Source organism: Arachis hypogaea, chromosome 6 (assembly GCF_003086295.3).
Source record: "Arachis hypogaea cultivar Tifrunner chromosome 6, arahy.Tifrunner.gnm2.J5K5, whole genome shotgun sequence".
NCBI classification, from domain to species: domain Eukaryota; kingdom Viridiplantae; phylum Streptophyta; class Magnoliopsida; order Fabales; family Fabaceae; genus Arachis; species Arachis hypogaea.
In genome coordinates, this window is record NC_092041.1 from 21,338,357 (window position 1) to 21,360,560 (window position 22,204).

Here is a 22,204-nt window from a genome sequence, read left to right on the forward strand (position 1 = left end):
ACCTAAATCAGTTTACATTGGTCATAATTAATATAATAATAGTAATAATAACAATAATAACAACAGCAACAACAACAATAACAACAACAATAATAATAACAACAACAACAACAACAACAAACAATAATAATAATGACGATAACTATTACTGTTACTCAGTTGGAATGCCAACAACTAGAAGTTCACCTCGAGGAACTGGTCTTATTCACTACATACGCTCTCATGCTCTTTATAGTTGTATAGATATGCCAAACAAGCTGACCTCAATGGTAATTTCGTATGCGATGGAAATCTCGAAGAAAAGGTAACAATTTTGAGTTGGCAGAATTTGTTGATTTGTTTGGAAACATAACAGTTCCAAGCAGAATATGTGAGCCCGAATATACCGCTCAATAGACTCTTAGGTGTCTAATGGTTCGGTGTCTCTGCATTGTCGAACCCATGCTAGGTTTATAGTGTGGAATTTATAACCCATAAACTAATCGGCAAGTGCACCAGGTCGTACCAAGTAATACCTCAGGTGGGTGAGGGTCGATCCCACGGGAATTGATGGATTAAGCAACAATGGTTAAGTGATTTGCTTAGTTAGATAAATAGAAAATGGTGTTTTGAGAGTTCAAAAGAATTAACAGTAAATTCAGAATATAAGAAAGCAAGCACTAAATTGGTGTGAATAGTATGGGAGAAAACAGTTACAGTTTCAGAGATATCTATCTTCTGGATTGACTTTTCTTACCAACTATTTTAATCATGCAAAATTCAATTCATGGCAAGATTCACCCTAATTCCTTAGACCTTTTAGTCTCCTCTAATCTTCATCAACCGCCAATTCCTTGGTCACTTGATTCCAATTAGAGGGTTAAGTTCAATTCTAGTTTATATGCCACAGAAACCTTAATTACCCAAATATAAGAGGATTATATGTCACGTATCCTGTTAAGTCCAGATAATTAGTGATTTAGGAGAATTAGTTTTCAAGTTGTTGTTTAGGTAAAAAGTTTTTCCAAGGTTTACAAGAACTCAATCAGAATAAGGGTCATACTTCCGTTCCACCCAGATTCATAAGATGAAGAACAAAAACAATTCTTGAAATATAAATCAATACATGAATTAAAATAGAAAAATAATAGTATCAATCCATACGATAGATAGAGCTTCTAACCTTAACAGTGGAAGTTTAGTTGCTCATGGTTCAGAGAGAAAACAAGGATTCTGAAAAACTGTAAATTGCGGAATGAGGTAAGAGATAAGAGATTGAATCCCGAAGGGCTAAATCTTTTCCCTTTTATATCTAATCCTAATTAATGTAAAATATATTTTCTAAAACTAATTAATATCTTTTCCTATTTATAAATAAATTAAGTTTTAAACAAAATAAATAAAGATCTTCGCAGCATTCCTTTGATTGAGCACTGGGACCACTTTGATTCATATAGCTGGCGCCTAACTTCATGGAGATGGCGCCTAACTTGAGCCTGGCTGAATGGAATTTGGTGTTTATGTTTGTCCTGGTGCCTAACTTGAGAAACTCCAAGTTAGGCGCCACCTTGGCAGTGTGCATTTGAGGGCTTTCTCTTGTCTTGGCGCCTAACTTGGGAAAGGCCAAGTTAGGCACCACCCATGCAATGCACAACTCATAGTAAAGTCTTCCTTTGGCGCCTAACTTGGGATTTCCCAAGTTAGGTGCCACCTTGGCCGAATTACTAGAAAAGAAGTGTAGACTATTATACATCGATGGAAAGCTCTAGAAGTTAACTTTCCAATGCCACTAAAATCACATCACTTGGACTTCTTTAGCTCGAGTTATTCATATTAAAGTGCATGGAGGTCAGGGTTGACAACATCATTCACTTTCTTCTCTTTTTCCACAGAAACTCCATCAAATCCATCCGAATGCTATCTGAAATAAACAGAATTACACACGACTCAAAGTAGAATCCATGGTGGCTAAAAGATATTTAAATCTTGATTAAACTCAACAATTTGAATGCAAATTCACTAGGAAAAGATAGAAAAGATATTCACGCATCTGTTTACCTTCCTCAAAGTGTGATCTGCGAACCGGGTTGCCTACCAAAAATTGCTTTGTAGTTCTTCACCAAGAACGAGTGACTACTGTCCATTCCACCCATCATGGGGTACCCATTAATTGGCAGGCCAAAAATATGTGTGACGTCTTCTTGGATGACAGTCACTTCACCAACTAGAAAGCAAAATATATGATTATTCGGCCTCCATCGCTCCACCAAAGCACTCAACAATGCATAATGTCCTTTCACTTCACCTATTCGCGAAACGTGATGGAACCTAGTTGATGCTAAGGCGGCAACAATTATCTCAGTATAGGTTTCCAGCGGATCAAATTTTCTGGGCAATAAACTCTTGGTAACGTGCAGAAGAAAAACAATTAATAATCTATTAATACCACAATAACAACAACAACAACAATAATAATAATAATTTTAATAATAATAATAATAACAATAATAAAACAACAACAATAACAGTAACAATAATAATAGTAATAATAACAATACTACCAGTAATAATAATTATAATAATAAAGTAATAACAATAATAGTAACAATAATAATATAATACTAATAAAAAATTAAAAACTTACATATAAAGGATTATCCATATGTTTAATAATATGCTCCGCAATTAATGTAAAATCATGAACCATTTTAATTAACTTAAAATTTAAAAAAAACTTGTGCTAAAGATGAAGAAGAGAAGTTCAAGTTCTTCACCCTTTCTCTCACACACGAAGAAGCTCAACACAATGCTATGCAAAATGCAAATGGAGCAATAGGCATATAAAGGAGAGAAGAAGAAAAGCAATCAAAGGAGGAATTCGTGTCACACATGCACGGACATTCAATGTGATGCACCTGCAAAATGCAGGTTGCGTTTTGCTTCATCCCATGAAAAGCTGGTCAAACAAGCAGGGTTTGGAGAATAGGCTTCATCCTTTGACAAACGCATGTTGTGTTTTCCAGGTGTATCGTTTTGCAATCCACATTTCTGCATAACACACCATGATCCAATATTATTGAGTTACACTATTTTTTTCTCCATTTATAAATTAATTTGTGGCCAAACTTTTTCCCATTTTTTCCATTTTAGTTTGGTGTTTAACCCAAAAGAAAAAAAAAATTCTTTACTTTTTTCTTGGTTCTATGCGTTTAAATTAGAAAAGGCAGAAACAATGTCTGTCTCTTAGACTGGAGTATACTGTTTGGTGACCCATCTTTATAATAACAAATAAATAAAAGGTTAACTACTAAAAATGCTTCTAAATTATTTAGACACAAACAATAATGACCTCCATTTTTTGTTATTGACAAAAATAACCTTTAATAATTAAAAAATGTGCACGAAATAGCTAGACATCAAGAGAGAGGTTTTCCGTTAATGAAAATGTTTGATGTGGCAAACGGAATGCAAACGGGGCCTCTATAACTAATGATGTTGTATCTTTTAAAATTTAGGATTTCAATTTTCAAATTAAAACTCTAATTTCTCAATTAAATTCCTAATCTTTCAAAATTTTCTCTCTGCCTTATTTTCATTTCCAGATTCATACCTCCTTTCTTCTTCATTCAAGATTACTTAGACATACAACAACAACAACAACAACAACAACAACAACAATAATAACAATAATAATAGTAATAATAACAATACTACTAGTAATAATAATTATAATAATAACAGTAATGGTAACAGCAACAATTATAGTATAATATACTAATAAAAAAAATAAAAAATTTACAAATTAGGCATTATCCATATGTTTAATAGCATGCTCCATCCACAGCTAATGTAAAATTACGAACCATTTTAATTAACTTAAAAAAATAAAAAACTTGAGCTAATGATGAAGAATATTAACAAAAATTATCTTTAATAATTCAAAAACATGCACGAAATTGCCAAATGTCAAGAGAGATGTTTTTCGTTAAAGAAAATGTCTAATGTGGCAAACGAAATGTGAATGTGGCCTCTGTAACTAATGATTTGGCATCGTTTTTAAAATTGAGGGTTTCAATTTCCAAATTAAAACCATAATTTCCTAAGTAAATTCCTAATTTTCCAATTTTTTCTGTCTCCCTTATTTCCAATTCCAAATATGTACCTTCCTTCTTCCTCATTCAACATTACTTAACAAGAAACATCGTTAAAATCGACGGCAAAATCGACGGCTAAGCCGTCGATAATATTAAAATTCGACGGCAAAATAGACGACGGAGGTGGTCGCTATTAAGCTTGTCGATTTTTCAAAATTCTAATAAAATCGACAGCTTGCCTAGCCGTCGATAATAATTTAATAAAATCGACAGCCTTTCTGTCTATAATATGAGTTTGAAAATTTTAACTTCTTATAAAAATCGACAACGTTGCTGTCGATATTATTATGTAAAATCGACGTAACTTTTGTCGATATTTGATTCAGTAAAATTGTCAGCGTTTACGTCTATAATATGCTTAATAAAATCGACGACATTGCCGTCGATATTTGATTTAATAAAATCGACACAATTACCGTCGATTTAATTATTTAGATACCGACAAATTCTATGTCTATATTTTATTTTTTTGTCTATTTTAAATTTAAAAAGCGACAACTCTGCCGTCGATTTTAATAGTTATATGTTTTAATTATTTTTTTCTATTTAAAAAATAGTAAACAATTAATGCAAATAAACTTTTAAATATAGAAATAAAATAGTAAACAATTAATACAAATAAAATAAAAAACTAACCTTTTTTGGTATATGGGAAATGGGTTGTCTATCAACCAACCTCTCCATTTATGTATGAATTTCTTCAAAATGACTTGGTCTTGTTTGACCAGTTTTCTGAACAGTAATAGGTTGCATCATGCATGTATGGTTTCTAACTTAGGTGGAAAATTCATTGTAATTGTAATGACACAAAGGACTTCATGATTATATCATAGAAAGATGCAAAATAGCTTATATTTTAAGGATTATTCCAACAAATGCACGACCCTTTTTCTGCTCTATTCTCAGCTGCCACAAAACTTAGCATAAGATTCATTGGTTCAGCTATACTTCATTTATTCGAAACCGATCCCGGTCCTATTTCAATCTTGGGAGAAAGATGAACTGTTGTCTTAATTTTATTCTCAGTCTTCCAAGAAAAAGCAGCTAAGCATGGAATGCCTAACACCAGCAATAGTATTGCCAATGAAATCGCCTCACACATTTTGTTAGTTGACCTGTCATCAAATTCTTATTATTAATCACTAATCAGCTAATTATAAATTAAAATAGAGATATTTTGCATATATTCTGATGTATTAATCATGATGCAAAATTCACAAACAATATGGTACACAGGAGTTTGTACAAGAATTCAACTTATTAAGCCTCTTAAAGAAACAAATAAAATGAGCTACTATAACTGCAGCAACATAAACTAAAGAGATTTAATGGGAAAAAAACTCTGAAAAAAGCTGAAAAGAAATATGACATAAACTGATAAAAAAACATTATGGCGACAAATGATTAAGGGGGGAAAAACAATGATTACCTTCTTATGTATAGAAAAGGGGAAATATTATGTGTTTATTAACACAAAAATAAACTTAAAAACTCCCCCAAATTGACATTATTGACATGGAACAAGCTAAACAGCAATAGCCAGCCATGAATAAAAGGCATGAACAGCAGCAATAATCTGAGACAAGGTAGGATGATGATGAAAGAGAAAAGAAACAGGAAGAGCATGCATAATGAACAAAGAAACAGGGATAGACTGGTTTCATTGACTCGCATTCGAGAGTGCCGCCACACCACAAGGCAGAGTGTAATTGAATACTATGTTTATGAATTGAAATTGACGTTATTTCCAAGATAACCCATGAGTCCTCTGCCAACACAAGACACTTTCATGTTCCCAATATGATCCTTTAATTCACTTCTAACCTATATGGTAAGAAATATTCCTACCATTTGCTTGCTTGCAACAACACAATACCACACAACATTTTCCCACTAAGTACCACTAACTACATCAGTTAGTATCTGCTATTGCATCCAATGATGAACCATTACTATTGCAAAAGAATGATCAATGTAAAGACCCAAAACACTAAGTAGATATATTACCATGTATCGAACCAAATTTCAATTGGATGATGATAATGGATATCTAAAATTGAAGACAATGTTTTTGATGAATCATCTAAGAACATATTGAAAAAAACTTAAGCACTAATATTGCAATCAATATTGCCCTTCATTGCCTTCTTTCTCATAACAATATTCTAGTGCTAATCAACAACTAAGTATGAAAGCATCCTAAACACTGCCAAATAACATTCAACTGCAAAAATATATTGATGGAGAAGTACAAAGAATCATGATGCAGTAGCAATCAAGAAAGAGTGAGTACCATTCACGGTAACATTTCAGGCACATAGCATGGATGCAGTTAGGCAACACAATCCTACTATTCACTTCCATGCATATTCACATTCTTCTTCTCTTTCAATGTCTATATCAGAATGTTGTTGATGATCCTCATCGTCTCTTTTTTGATACCTCTCCATACAAACAGCCTTCTATTTCTTATCCTCTGAATCTGTAACCCCTTTTTGAAGTTGTAACAAAGACAAATAAATTACCGCTGATCAATGCAAAAACTCAACAAATCAGCCAAATTAACTGACACAAAGATGCAAAACAACTTATCATACAACAAAATAGAGGAACAAATACCATAGAATTCTCTAATGCTAGCTTTCCTTTCATGAGTAGACATGGTAGTTGTTCCATCCACATATACCTGCACCATGAGAAACATTTTTCAGCCTATCCCAATTTCTCAGCTAAATATGAAAAATCCCAATAATAAATCAATGTCTGTACCTTGTAAATTAGGATTCTTAACAAGCCAAGTGCTCCTTTGGTTGGTGAGGAATTTGGGGATAGAATTGTGTTTCTGAAGTTGGAGGCGGGAAGCAGGCGCGAGGTTTGGTGTTTTTAGCAATAAAAATCGACGGTGTTGATGTCGATTTTAATTTGAAAAAAGTAACACATTTTGCTTGAGATTTGGTGTTTTTAGCAATAAAAATCAACGGTGTTGATGTCGATTTTAATTTGAAAAAAGTAACACGTTTTGCGTCTATTTTATACATTAAATCCACACCACTTATTTATTTTTAGAAAGCAATTTAGACCGTTCAAATTTATCGACGGAAGTAATGTCGATATTTTAAATATAAAAATAGACGTAACGTCCGTCGATTTTAAAATAAAAGCGTTTTCCACCGCTACTTTGTCGACAATTTAATGATAGTTGAAAAAGAGTTTAATGCAACACAAAAAAATCGACGACCAGGCTGTCGATTTTATTATTTTATTTTTAATTATCTTCTTTTAAAATATCGACAGCAAGCCGTCAAAAAATATCTACGAGAGAGATAGCTGTCGATTTTTTGCGTCGAAAAATACGCTTTTTCTTGTAGTGTTAGACACGTAACAACAACATCAACAATAACCAACGAGTTACAACTCAAATGATATAGTCTCTCCATCCTCACCTAGAGGTCTTGGGCTTAAGTCTCACTCCTTACTTTGGAATAATAATAATAAGGTGAATTCTATGGTGTAGAAAGGAAATTGTTTCTACATGTGTAGAAGGATAGGTGTCAATACATTAGTAGTTTATGTTGATGGCTCTTGGATGGGGAAGAATTAATTAGAGTATACAATTGTTGATTCATTGGACCCACACAAAAAAGAAAGAGTGTATGACATTATATCTGTGTCATAGAGACAACTTATTAGGTTTTTTTATTTTAGTAAATTAAATAAATATTTTATTTATTAAAATAAATAATTTAAAAAATTATTACCATGTAGACGAGATATATATTTATAAATATAAAAATATATTTTATAAAAATAATAAAAATAGTAATAATTTAAATTAGACCAAACTCTTAAAAATAGAACATTTCAATTAATATGGAAGGTGGACGATCTTAACCGTACTACTTCCATTCACCAGCATTTTTTATTAGAATTTACACTAAATCAATTCAAATAATAACAATGCGGGATTCGAATCTCCAACACTTGCTTAAGCAAACTAGTGAGCTAACCACTAGACCAAGTTCATTAATTAGTTAGTTAAAACCGCCTATTTCTTCTATTATTTTGAAACTGCTCATCTTTTCTATTATTTGAAACTGCTTATCTTTCTTATTATTTGAAATATTCTATTTTTAAGAGTTTGATTTAATTTAAATTATTAATATTTTTTATTATTTTCAAAAATTATATTTTTATATTTACAAATACATATATCTCGTTTACAGTAAGGAGATATATGAAAATTGAAAAAATACACATATCTCGATACGGATAAAATTATCTCGTTTACAATATAAACAAAATAAGAGATGCTGATTTATTTTTCTAATAATTTTTAAAATTATTTATTTTAGAAAATAAAATATTTATTTAATTTATTAAAATAAAAAATTCTCACATATTATTTGATTTATTGTTAATAAATATGTATATCACTAATTAAATTAGAATTAAGTCCATTAGATGAAAAAAATTTAAAAAAAAATATTTTTTAAGATTAACCAAAATATTTTTCATGAATTTAAAAAAGAAAAAGATTTGGAGACTAACTTACTTTCACTCTTAAAATTATTACTATTAAAAACGAAAGAATGTATAATTTAAGTAATAGGTAATTACTATTTATTTACTGTGGTTAACAAATTTAATTTGTTTTTATAATTATATGTCCTAAATATATTACTAATTATTTTTATATTTTTAATATTTTACATGTTTTAATTTATAAATTGAATTGATAATTTACTATTATTAAAGGTATCCCATTTTTTTAGAAGAAAATATTTAATTTTGAACAAAAGACTAAATTAGAACGATATAAAATGTTTTAGACAAAAATAAAATATTTTAAACATTAAGGATAAAATTAGAACTTAGTTTAAATATTATGGACCAAAACAATATTTTTTCAATTGTAAATTGTTATTTATTTTCAAATATTTAATAATAGGGTAAAATATACTTTTGTCCTTAATGTCCTTAATGTCCTTAATGTTTTCGATTCATTCAATTACAATTGAAAAAATATTTTATTTTTGTTTAAAATATTTTATATCGTTCTAATTTAGTCTTTTGTTCAAAGTTAAATATTTTCTTCTAAAAAAATGGGATACCTTTAATTATAGTAAATTATCAATTCAATTTATAAATTAAAACATGTAAAATATTAAAAATATAAAAATAATTAGTAATATATTTAGGACATATAATTATAAAAACAAATTAAATTTGTTAACCACGGTAAATGAATAGTAATTACCTATTACTTAAATTATACATTCTTTCGTTTTTAATAGTAATAATTTTAAGAGTGAAAGTAAGTTAGTCTCTAGATCTTTTTCTTTTTTAAATTCTATGAAAAATATTTTGGTTAATATTAAAAAATATTTTTTTTAAAATTTTTTTCATCTAATGGACTTAATTCTAATTTGATTAGTGATACACATATTTATTAACAATAAATCAAATAATATGTTGGAATTATTTATTTTAATAAATTAAATAAATGTTTTATTTTCTGAAATAAATAATTTTAAAAATTATTAGGAAAATACATTAGCATCTCTTATCTTGTTTATACTGTAAACGAGATAATTTTATCCGTATCGAGATATGTGTATTTTTTTAATTTTCATATATCTCCTTACTGTAAACGAGATATGTGTATTTGTAAACATAAAAATATAATTTTTGAAAATAATAAAAAATATTAATAATTTAAATTAAATCAAACTCTTAAAAATAGAATATTTCAAATAATAAGAAAGATAAGCAGTTTCAAATAATAGAAAAGATGAGCAGTTTCAAAATAATAGAAGAAATAGACGGTTTTAACTAATTAATTAATGAACTTGGTCTAGTGGTTAGCTCACTAGTTTGCTTAAGCAAATGTTGGGGATTCGAATCCCACCTTATTATTATTATTTGAATTGATTTAGTGTAAATTCTAATAAAAAACGCCGATGGATGGAAGTAGTACGGTTAAGATCGTCCACCTTCCATATTAATTGAAATGTTCTATTTTTAAGAGTTTGGTCTAATTTAAATTATTAATATTTTTATTATTTTTATAAAATATATTTTTATATTTATAAATACATATATCTCGTCTACATGATAATAATTTTTTAAATTATTTATTTTAATAAATAAAATATTTATTTAATTTATTAAAATAAAAAAACCTAATAAGTTGTCTCTATAACACAGATATAATGTCATACACTCTCTTTTTTTTTGTGGGTCCAATGAATCAACAATTGTGTACTCTAATTAATTCTTTCCCATCCAAGAGCCATCAACATAAACTACTAATGCATTAACACCTATCCTTCTACACATGTAGAAACAATTTCCTTTCTACACCATAGAATCCACCTACTAATAATAATAATAATAATAATAATAATAATAATAATAATAGTAATATAATAACAACAACAATAATAGTATAATCTACTAATAAAAAAATAAAAAACTTACATATTGGGGATTATTCATATGTTCATAATAAGTTTCGCAGCTAATGTAAAATCACAAACCATTCTAATTAACTAAAAATAAAAAAAAAATAAAAAACTTGTGCTAATGTTGAAGAAGAGAAGAAGTTCAAGTTATTATCCCGCTCTTTCACACACGAAGAAGCTCAACACAATCTTTTGCAAAATGCAGATAGAGCAACAAGTATATAAAGGAAAAAAGAAGAAAAACAGTCAAATGAGGGGATATATGTCGCACATGCATGGGGTTTAACGCAATGCATCTACAAAATGCTGGTTGCTTTTTGCTTCGTCCCATGAAAAAAAGGTCAAACGAGTAGATCTTAGGGGACACGTTTCAAACATGCATCCATTCTCATGCAAAACGCAACCTATGTTTTGCAAGGCCTTTTTTCTTTTTAAATTTGTTGTTATAGATGAACGCATGTTTTGTTTTGTAGATGTGTCATTTTGCAATCCATATTTATGCATAACATACAATGATCCAATATTATTGAGTTACATAATTTTTTTCCTCCATTTGTAAATTAAATTCTAGCCAAACTTTTTTTCCATTTTTTTCCATTTTAGTTTGGTGTTTAACCCAAAGGAAAAAAGAAAATTCTTTATTTCTTTTTGTTCCACGCATAGAATTAAAAAAGATAGACACAATGTCTGTGTCCTAAGTTGGAATATACTATTTTGTAACTAATCTTTATAATAATAAATAAATAAAGGGTTAACCACTAAAAACACTCTGAATTATTCAGACGATGACAATAATGATCTCACTTTTATTATCGACCAACATGACTTTTAATAATTCAAAAACACACATGAAATAGTCGGCCGTCAAGAAAGTCATTTTTTATTAACGGAAATTCTGATGTGGGAACAGAAATGCAAACGTGGCCATTGTAACTAATGATGTGGCATTGTTCAAAATTTAGAGTTTTAATTTCTAAATTAAAACCCTAATTTTTTAGTTAAATTCTAATCTCTCTAATTTTTTACTCTCCCATGTTTCCATTTCCAGATTTGTATCTCCTTTCTTCCTCGTTTAATAATATTTAGACAAATAATAATAATAATAATAATAATAATAATAATAATAATCACAATAGTAATATAGTAACAATAATAAAAATGATAATAAGAATAAAATAATAATAAGGATAATAATAATAAAAACAATAATAATAATAACAATAATAATTATGATAATAATAACAGTAATAATAATTACAATAACTATAATAGTATAATATAGTAATAAAAAAATAAAAAAACTTGCATCTTGATGATTATCTATACGTTCAATAATAATATGCTTTGCGGCTAATGTAAATTACTAATAATTTTAATTAACTTAAAATTTAAAAAAAAAACTTGTGCAAATGATAAAGAAGAGAAGGAGTTCAAGTTGTTCACCATTTCTCTCTCACACAAAAAAGCTCAACACAATGTTGTACAAAATGCATATGAAGCAATGGGCTTATAAAGGAAAAAAAAAGAAAAACAGTCAAAGGGGAGGGAGACATGTGACGGACATGCACGAGGGTTCAACGCAGTGCATCTGCAAAACGCAGGTTGCGTTTTGCTTCGTCCCATGAAATGGTGGTCAAACGAGTAGGACTTAGGGGACACGTTTCGAGCATGCATCCATTCTCATGCAAAACGCACGTTAATAACAAAGGTATGTTGCGTTTTGCAGGTGTGTCATTTTGCAATCCACATTTTTGCATAATACACAATGATCCAATATTGTTGAGTTACCCAATTTTTTCTCCATTTGTAAATTAAATTCTAGCCATACTTTTTCCCATTTTAGCTTGGTGTTTAACCAAAGGAGAAAAGAAAATTCTTTACATTTTTTTTGTTCCATACATCAAAATTAGAAAAGGCAGAAACAATGTCTGTGTCTTGGGCTGGAGTATACTATATGGTGACCCGTCTTTATAATGATAAATAAATAAAGGATTAAAAACATCTCGAATTATTCAGTCACTGCTAATAATGACCCCATTTTTATCATCTACAAAAATGAACTTTAATAACTCAAAACCATGCACAAAATAGCTAGCTATCAAAAGCTAGTCACATGAAAAGATGGTCAAATAAGCAGGGCTTAGGGGGACATGTTTCGAACACGCATCCATTTTTTCTATTGTAGGACTTTTTTTTTAAATTTATTGTTACTGACAAACGCATGTTACATTTTACAGGTGTGTCATTTTGCAATCCACATTTAATTTCTGCATAACACATCATGATCTAATATTATTGAGTTACACTATTTTTTCCTCCATTTGCAAATTAATTTTTGGCCAAACTTTTTTCTATTTTCCCCATTTTAGCTTGGTGTTTAACCTAAAAGAAAAAAGAAAATTCTTTACTTTTTTTTAATCCACGCGTCTAAATTAGGAAAGGCAAAAATACTGTCTGTGTCTTAGGCTGGACTATACTATTTGGTGACCCATCTTTATAATAATAAATAAATAAAGGATTAACCACTAAAAAGCCCCCCGAATTATTCATACACTGACAATAATGACCCCACTTTTATTATCGACAAAAATAACCTTTAATAATTCAAAAACGTGCACGAAATACTCAGCCGTCAAGAGAGGCATTTTTCGTTAGAGAAAGTATAAGGAACTAATGTATGTAGTACACAATGTGTAGAATGGGGGTTAAATTGAAATTAAAATCAAATGATAATCAATTAATTAATTTTAAATAGTTTCTAATTTGAAATTTAAGAGAAATAAGGATTCTCGTCAGTTACCTAAACCCAAAAATGGCTTTCCTCTTCCCATTTGTTGTTACCTCCTTCTCTCCCGGCCTCTTCATATCTCACGGTGCCACGCCGCCACAAACACCAGTCGTTGTCTGATGCGTGAGCATCTTATCTATCTTTTCCTTGTGAATTTGCACATGAATTGCTAAGTTAAATCAAAATTTAAATACTTTTAGCCACTATGGATGCTACTTTGAGTTGTGCATAATTCTATTTATTTCAGGTAGCATTCGGAGGGATTTGACGGAGTTTTGTAGTAGAAAAGGGAGAAAGCGAATGATGCTCTCAATCCTGACCTCCTTGCACTCAAACTGGAATAACTTGCGCTACAGAGGTTCAATTGATGTGATTTTAGCGACACTAAAAAGATAACTTTCAGGGCTTTCCAACGATATATAATAGTGTACATTTCTTCTCCAGAAACCTCTGCATCCTCCATGTTGAACTTGGTTCCTGCCACGCTGAACTTGGAAAAAGCCAAGTTCAGCGTGGATTCAAAGGAACACGCTAAAGCACTTGCTGCCTTCTCCACGTTGAACTTGGAAAAAGCCAAGTTCAGCATGGAGCTTAATGAATCCAATGGTCCCCACACTCCTCAAGCCCTGCACGGATCAATCAAATTAATTTTGATTCAACTTTTATTTTATTTACAATTAGGAAAATATATTATTTTATTTTTAGAAAATATATTTTACATTAATTAGGATTAGATATAAAAAGGGAAAAGAAGCAGCCCTTCGGGCTCACTTCTCTTCTACCTCATTCGCAATTTACAGTTTACCTGAATCCTTATTTTCTCTCTGAACCATGAGCAACTAAACATCCACTGTTAAGGTTAGGAGCTCTGTCTATTGTATGGATTGATACTATTATTTTTCTATTCTAATTCATGTACTGATTTATATTTCAAGAATTGCTTTCGTTCTTTATCTTATGAATTTGGGTGGAATGGAAGTATGACCCATGTTCTAATTGAGTTCTTGTATAACTAGGAAAAGCTCTTTACTTGAACAACAGCTTGAAAACAATTTCTCCTAAATTTTAATTATCTGGACTTAACGGGATACGTGACATATAATCTTCTTATATTTGGGTAATTAGGATTTTTGTGGCATATAAACTAGAATTGAACTTCACCCTCTAATTGGAATTAAGTGACCAAGGAATTGGCGGTTGATGAATTTTAGAGGAGACTAAAAAGGTCTAAGGAATTAAGGTTTAGTCACATACAGTTTGCCATGAATTAAATCTTGCATGATTAAAATAGTTAGTAAGAAAAGTCAATCTAGAAAATAGATAACTCTGAAGCCTTAACTGTTTCTCCATATATTATTCACTACTTGTTTACTGATCATTTTATTAATTTTTTGAATTTACTGTTAATGCTTTTGAACCTTCAAACACCATTTTCTGTTAGTCTAACTAAGTAAATCACATGACCATTGTTGCTTAATCCATCAATCCTCGTGGGATCGACCCTCATTCACTTGAGGTACTACTTGGTACGATCCGGTGCACTTGCCGGTTAGTTTGTGGGTTATAAATTCCGCACCACTGTCCGACATAGATTGGGCTGATGTGGATGTGCGCAAATGCAAACGCCCAGCAGCACCGTCCGATTGTTTGCATCGTTCTCGCAGTCCCGCATCGCCCCAGTCGTGAAGCCCCTTCCTCGCAGCCGGTGTGTTTGTCCCTCCCGACGTCGTCATTCGCAAGATAGCCTTTGATACATCCACTATCCCTTAGAAGATCGTAAATGGAGTGCAATTTCATTGAATCGCTATGTCGTGTTCTATCTTCTGTCGGTAACGACAATTCATCAAATTCACATGATAACGTTCCCAACCATATAGTCGTGGAGGGTGAGCAATCTAATAAGGTAAGCAATGTGCATTGAAGCATTGATAACAGATGATTATTTCCGTCTGATTTAGTTGATTATACTTAGTGCAAGTGGAGTGTTCTATTTTATATTAACTGGTTAACTAGATACAGCATAATCATTCTTGATGTAACCAATTTTGTGCTCGTATTAAATTTATGGTACGATTATATGTATGAAAAATTTGCATGTGATAATGAATCATGTCATATATATTTGATGTTGGCTAAAACTAGTTACATTTTGTACACTATTATATGAATGTATGTATTTATTTAAGCAAAATTACCTTGCATGTATAAGCATAAGAGTTGGCTACATTGGAGACCTTGCTCCTCAATGAGCAATTAGCCATGTTCCTGTGCATGATACCATTGCCCCGCTGGAACGTTATTAGTGTAGTATATTGAATAAAAGATCCAGGTAATGGTATTATCATTATTAAGACTATTTCTGAAAATGTTTATTAAATAGACAAGAGTTATCAATTCATGGTCTACTTAATCTTCGACCTGAATGTTTAGATATATATATATATATATATATATATATATATATATATATATATATATATATATATATATGTATGTATATATATATAAAACCAACTCTAGTGACCGTGAGCTCTGAAACCAAGGACTTAACATAGTGCATGTTAGTTTTATGGACTGCATGTTGATCTATGTGATTTATATTATTATTGTGAAAGATAGTAGTAGTTGATATAATACTTATATAATAGGTAAAATTAAACTATTAAGTCAAATATTATCATTAGGTGATATTTATGCATTTGCTTCCATGTTAAAATGGGTAGAATGATGGAGTTTATTTGTATTTGTGTCGTATTATTTTAGCTGTTTAGTGGGTTGTTTATGTACATGATATTTAGTTTATCATGCAGTATCTAATTAGTTTGTTTGTTTGGATTTGTGCGGTTATTTTGCAATTGTAGGTCATGCAATTGTCGGATGTTACTGAAGTTGGAAGTAAGCAGATGGATCTTGGTTATGAGGTTTGAACTGTGATTTAATTTTGTTTTGTGATGAACCGCATGTTTGATTTGACCATTAGTGGCATTGAGTGATGTTTGTTTTCAACTGAAACGTAGTGACCGGATCACGATTGCCTTTAGAAAGATGAAATACCAAGAGTTGGAATGCGGTTTGCACAATTACAACTGGCTCAGGAATTCTATGATAGCTGCGCAAAGAAAGTCGGGTTTGCAACTAAAATAAGGATGACAACATGTGACAAGATGACAAATGAACCCAATAACCAAGCTATCTACTGTAATCGGGACAATTTTCCTGGGTCTCGTGTCAAAGCACCAACACAGAAGAACACGATTTCAGCTGTCGGGTGCAAGGCAAGATTATATGTGAAGTTTGATAGGGAGAAGCAAGATTGGGTTTTCTTGAAGGTTGAGTTAAGGCACTCGCACCCATGTTCACCAAAAATGGCAGTGCACTACCATGAGTATAGGGAGCTTGACTATGCATGCAAAGTGCGTGATTGAGGATAATGATGAGGCTGGGATTCGACCAAAAAAGACATTTATAGCATTGGCTAATGAGGTTGGGGGACCATCGAACCTAGACTTCTCAGAAAAGGATTTAAAAAACTACATTACATCAAGACTCTAAACCAGCAACGTGAATGTGGATGTTAGGGAGATGATGAACTACTTCATGCGAATGAAGGTCATCAATTCGAACTTCTTATACGCGGTGAATTTGGACGAGTGATGCGGTGATTTAATACAACCACAAACTAACCGACAAGTGTACCGGGTCGTACCAAGTAATACCTTACGTGAGTAAGGGTCGATCCCACGAGGATTGATGGATCAAGCAACAATAATTGATTGATTGGCTTAGTTAGGCAAGCAGAAGAGGGTTTTGAGATGTTCAAAAGGTTTAAGTTGAAAATATCAGAAGGCAGGCACGCAAGTAAATAAATTGAAAATAAAAATATTGGAGAAACAGTTAAGGCTTCAGAGTTATCTATTTTTTCGGATTAACTTTTCTTACTAACTATTTTAAATCATGTAGGATTTAATTTATGGCAAACTATATGTGACTAAACCCTAATTCCTTAGACCTTTCTAGCCTTCTCTAAAATTCATCGACTGCCAATGCCTTGGTCAATTAATTCCAATTAGAGGGTGAAGTTCAAATTCCAGTTTATATGTCACAAAAATTTTAATTACCTAAAAATAAGAGGATTATATGTCATGTATCATGTTAAATCCAAATAATTAAAATTTAGGAGAATATGTTTTCAAGTTGTTGTTCAAGTAAAGAGATTTTCCAAGTTTTACAAGAACTCAAATAGAAAGAGGGTCATACTTCCGTTCCACCCAAATTCATAAGATAAAGAGCGAAAACAATTCTTAAATTATAAATCCATACATGAATTAAAATAGAAAAAGCAATAAAATCAATCCATACAAATAGACAGATTTCCTAACCTTAACAATGGAGGATTAGTTGCTCATAGTTTAGAGAAAAATATGATTCTCATAAAATGTATTTTGGTAGTCTGGAATTGAATTTCCTAATGGAATCCCCCCTGGTGGAACCCCCCAATAGAAGAGAAGTCTCTCCTTTTTATAACTAATCCTAATTAATTTAAAATCTAATATCTAAAATTAAGATAATATCTTTTCCTATTTTCAAATTCAAATTTGAATTTAAATCAGAATTAATTATAGCAATCAGCAAGTCTTCAATTGATGGATGGGGACCACTTGATTCCTTCACTCTGCAGCCTCTAATCTATACTTTTTGGGCTAAAAACTGGGTCAAAAGCAGCCCAAAAATCGCCCCCAGCATTTTTCTGCATTTTCTGCACGTGGCGCATATCACGCGTACGCGTTGCTGGTCTTCTTCGCGAGTCACATGGACGCGTCGGTCACACGCACGCGTTGCTGTGCAAATCTTCAAATCACGCTTACGTGTCAGTCACGTGCATGCGTCACCATAGAAATCTCCAAATCACGCGTACGTGTCGCTCCTCGCTGCCATCTCCTTTGATTCTTGGCTGCAGAAACTCCATCAAGTTCCGCCGAATGCTACCTAAAACAAACAAAATTGCAAAAGACTCAAAGTAGCATCCATATTGGCTAAAAGATAATTAATTCTTTATTAAACTCAATAAATTAGATGCAAATTCACTAGGAAAAGATAGGAAAGATGCTCACGCATCACAACACCAAACTTAAACTGTTGCTTGTCCTCAAGCAACCAAAACTAATATAAGCTTAGGGATGTGAATTTGCATGAGAATGAGAGTTCGATTAAGCTCATGTCTCTTCTTAAAGTGGGGTTTACAACTGCAATCCTGAATAGTTTTGGCATTTCACTTTATCCTTTGAAGTTCAGAATGATTGGAATCCATAGAAACTCAGAATTCATATAGTGTTATTGATTCTCCTAGTTTAGTATGTTGATTCTTGAACACGGCTACTTTATAAGTCTTGGCCGTGACCCTAAGCATTTTGTTTTCCAGTATTACCACCGGATACATAAATGCTACAGACACATAACTGGGTGAACCTTTTCAAATTGTGACTCAGCTTTGCTAGAGTCCCTAGTTAGAGGTGCCCAGAGTTCTTAAGCACACTCTTTTTGCTTTGGATCACGACTTTAACCGCTCAGTCTCAAGCTTTTCACTTGACACCTTCATGCCACAAGCACATGGTTAGGGACAGCTTAATTGAGCCGCTTAGGCCAGGGTTTTATTCCTTTGAGCCCTCCTATCCATTAATGCTCAAAGCCTTGGATCCTTTTTTACCCTTTGCCTTTTAGTTTAAAGGGTTCTTCTTTTTTTTTGCAAGCTTTGTGTTTTTCACTAGTTTTTCTTGCTTCAAGAATCAATTTTATGATTTTTCAGATTATCAATAACATTTCTCTTTTTTTCATCATTCTTTCAAGAGCCAACAATTTTAACATTCATAAACTTCACTATCAAAAATATGCACTGTTCATGTCATGCATTCAGAATCATAGAAAATACCACCACATTTAAGTAAATAAGACTATTCTTCAATATAGACCCACTTTCTCATGCAATATATCACTCCTGTATTTTTTTATTTGGATTCAAGCTCAGTGAGTAATACATGAGACATCTTTTCAGAATTAAAGCAATAGGGAGAACTAAACTAGTCCTAGGATTCTAACTAATAAAAGATCGTGTAGCAAACAAAGCAAAATAGCAGAAAACTAGAACATAACATAGTAAAAGTGGGAAGGAATAAAAGAAATGAAAGGAACTCAACCACCTTAGTTATTTGAGCGGTCGTTTTATTCTTCAGATTGTGCTCCTTTGTGAAGATGATTCACCTCCCTTAGTGCCATAAAATTAAACAGAAAACCCTTAAGCGAAGCGTCAACACCAAACTTAAAGGTTTGCTTGTCCTCAAGCAAAGAAGAACTGAAAATAAAAATAAATAGTAAGAGGAAAGAAGAATATAAGAATAAAAGAACAAGAGGGAATTAGGATTGTGAGAGAGAGAAAGAAAATTAAAAACTGGGCGGCGAACTAGTGTCAGTGTGCAGCGCGGACGACGCGTACGCGTACGCGTGAGTCGCAAATTTTCCTCAATGACGTGTGAGCGTTGGGCACGCGTCCGCGTGCCCTTGGTTTTGTGCGATTCATGCAAAGGCAGCCGCGCACACGCACAACTCTCTGTTCGCGTGGCTTAGGTACCAATATTTTCATACGATGCGTGCGCGTCATGCACGCGCACGCGTGGATGAACATTTGTGCAAATGACCTGTGCTCGCGACAGAGACGCGTACGCATGGTCAATTTTGTGCGTCTAGCACACTTCCAGCCCCAAACCAGCACAAGTCTCTGCCCAAACACATATTTACGTCGAATTTCAAGGTCACGCGTACGCGTCACTGACGCGTACGCGTGGTGTGCCAAAATCACCAATGACGCGCACGCGTGGGGTACGCATTCGCGTGGGCTTGTTTGTGTGAAAGGCATCATTCCTGCGCCACTTCCGCACAACTCTCTGTTCATTTTTATTTTTCATGCACACCCATCTGATGCGTACGTGTCAGCGAAGCTTGCACGTCGGGTGCTCTTCCTTTTTTTTATTATCCGGTTCCTGTTCTAAAATAGCTGCATGATCAGAAAATTAGTAAGAACTCAATAAAAATTAGATAAGTAAGAAAACTACTACTATGAAAAATAACTAAGAATGAAAAGGAGCAATCATACCACGGTGGATTGTCTCCCACCAAGCACTTTTAGTTAAAGTCCTTAAGTTGGACATGTGGTGAGCTCCTTGTCGTGGTGGCTTGTACTTGTACTGATCCAGGAATCTCCACCAATGTTTGTAATTCCAATAGCCACCGGGATTCCAAGCTAGGCACATAACGCCTTCGAGCAAGTTGAAGCAAGTGATAAGGCCCCAAGAGTGTTGATTGTGGGAATGAATTCCAGGGTCCTAAACCTTGCTTTTACACCCGTCTTCTTGTGGATCACCATTGTTCCCACTGGGTGGCAAGCAATCTGAATTCTCACAGAGACATCCAAACAACCTTCTAGACCCATTCAATTGAGATCTACACTAATCCTTTCACTTCAATTTGGAACATGCAACCATATTGAACCTTCCTTGACAACTCTTACCACTAACCATCTTCCTTTTACTCTTAATGCCACAAAGAGCTCTAAGTTGACCATCCGTCTCCAGTAGCCCATATTCAAGTGGGAAAGTAAGGGGTTAAGGATAGGAATTTTACCCACTTGAATGTTGTATTGGATGGTGATGGCTTTGGAAGAGGTCTTGCAAGCTGCACTCCCTTGTGTTCTTCTTTGAATTCTTCTATCTCTTTGCAAGCTTCCTCAATTTCAACCTCTTCCTCTTGGTAGCTTTCTTCTAATTCAATCTCTTCTTCATTGCTTATCAAGGGCATGGGAGGTTGTGCATCTTCCTCTTCTTCCATATGTGAGGGTGGAAGTTCTCTAATTCACTGGAGTATAAACTCCTTTGATTCATTTTCTCATTTTTTTTCATAGGATCTTGCATTGTATCTCTTGGGAAGGAATTTGCTTGTTCCTCTTCCTGGTTCTTGATTAGCGACTGAACATGTTTCTCTACATTTTTGACACTTGTCTTTATATCATGTAGGAATTCTTTCATGAGAAGCTCAAGATCTGATGGTATTTGAGATGAATAAAGAGATGGTGGCTCTTGATATGCATAAGAAGGAGATGATGGTTCTTGATAAGTGTAAAAAGAGGATGGTTCTTGGTATGAATAGGAAGGTGGTGGTTCTTGGTATGAATATAGAGATGGTGGTTCTTCATATGAATATGGAGGTGGTGGCTCTTGATAGTTGGAATATGGAGCATTGAAGTTTCTTTGGTTTTGACTTTGCCAACCAAAATTTGGATAGTTCCTCCATCCACCATAATATGAATCACTACTCGGGTGTGAGTAGTAACCCATGTGATCTCTTTCCATTATTTCTCCTTAGCACAAAACACCAAAAAAGATTAAACGCACCATGTGGTAAATAGGAAAGTAAAGAAGAAAGAACAGAACTCTAAGAATTAAAATAAAACTAACTAGGAAACACCAAACTTAATTTCAGAAATTAAGAAAAATATTGGTGCTATTTATTTATTTATTTATTTTGAAAATTTTTAAAAATAGATTTTAATAAAATAAAAAATAAAACGCCTAGTCTAAGCAATCAAATAACTGATAGTTGTTAATCACAGTCAATCCGGGCAACGGCGCCAAAAACTTGATGCGGTGATTTAATACAACCACAGACTAACCGGCAAGTGCATCGGGTCGTACCAAGTAATACCTTACGTGAGTAAGGGTCGATCCCACGAGAATTGATGGATCAAGCAACAATAATTGATTAATTGGCTTAGT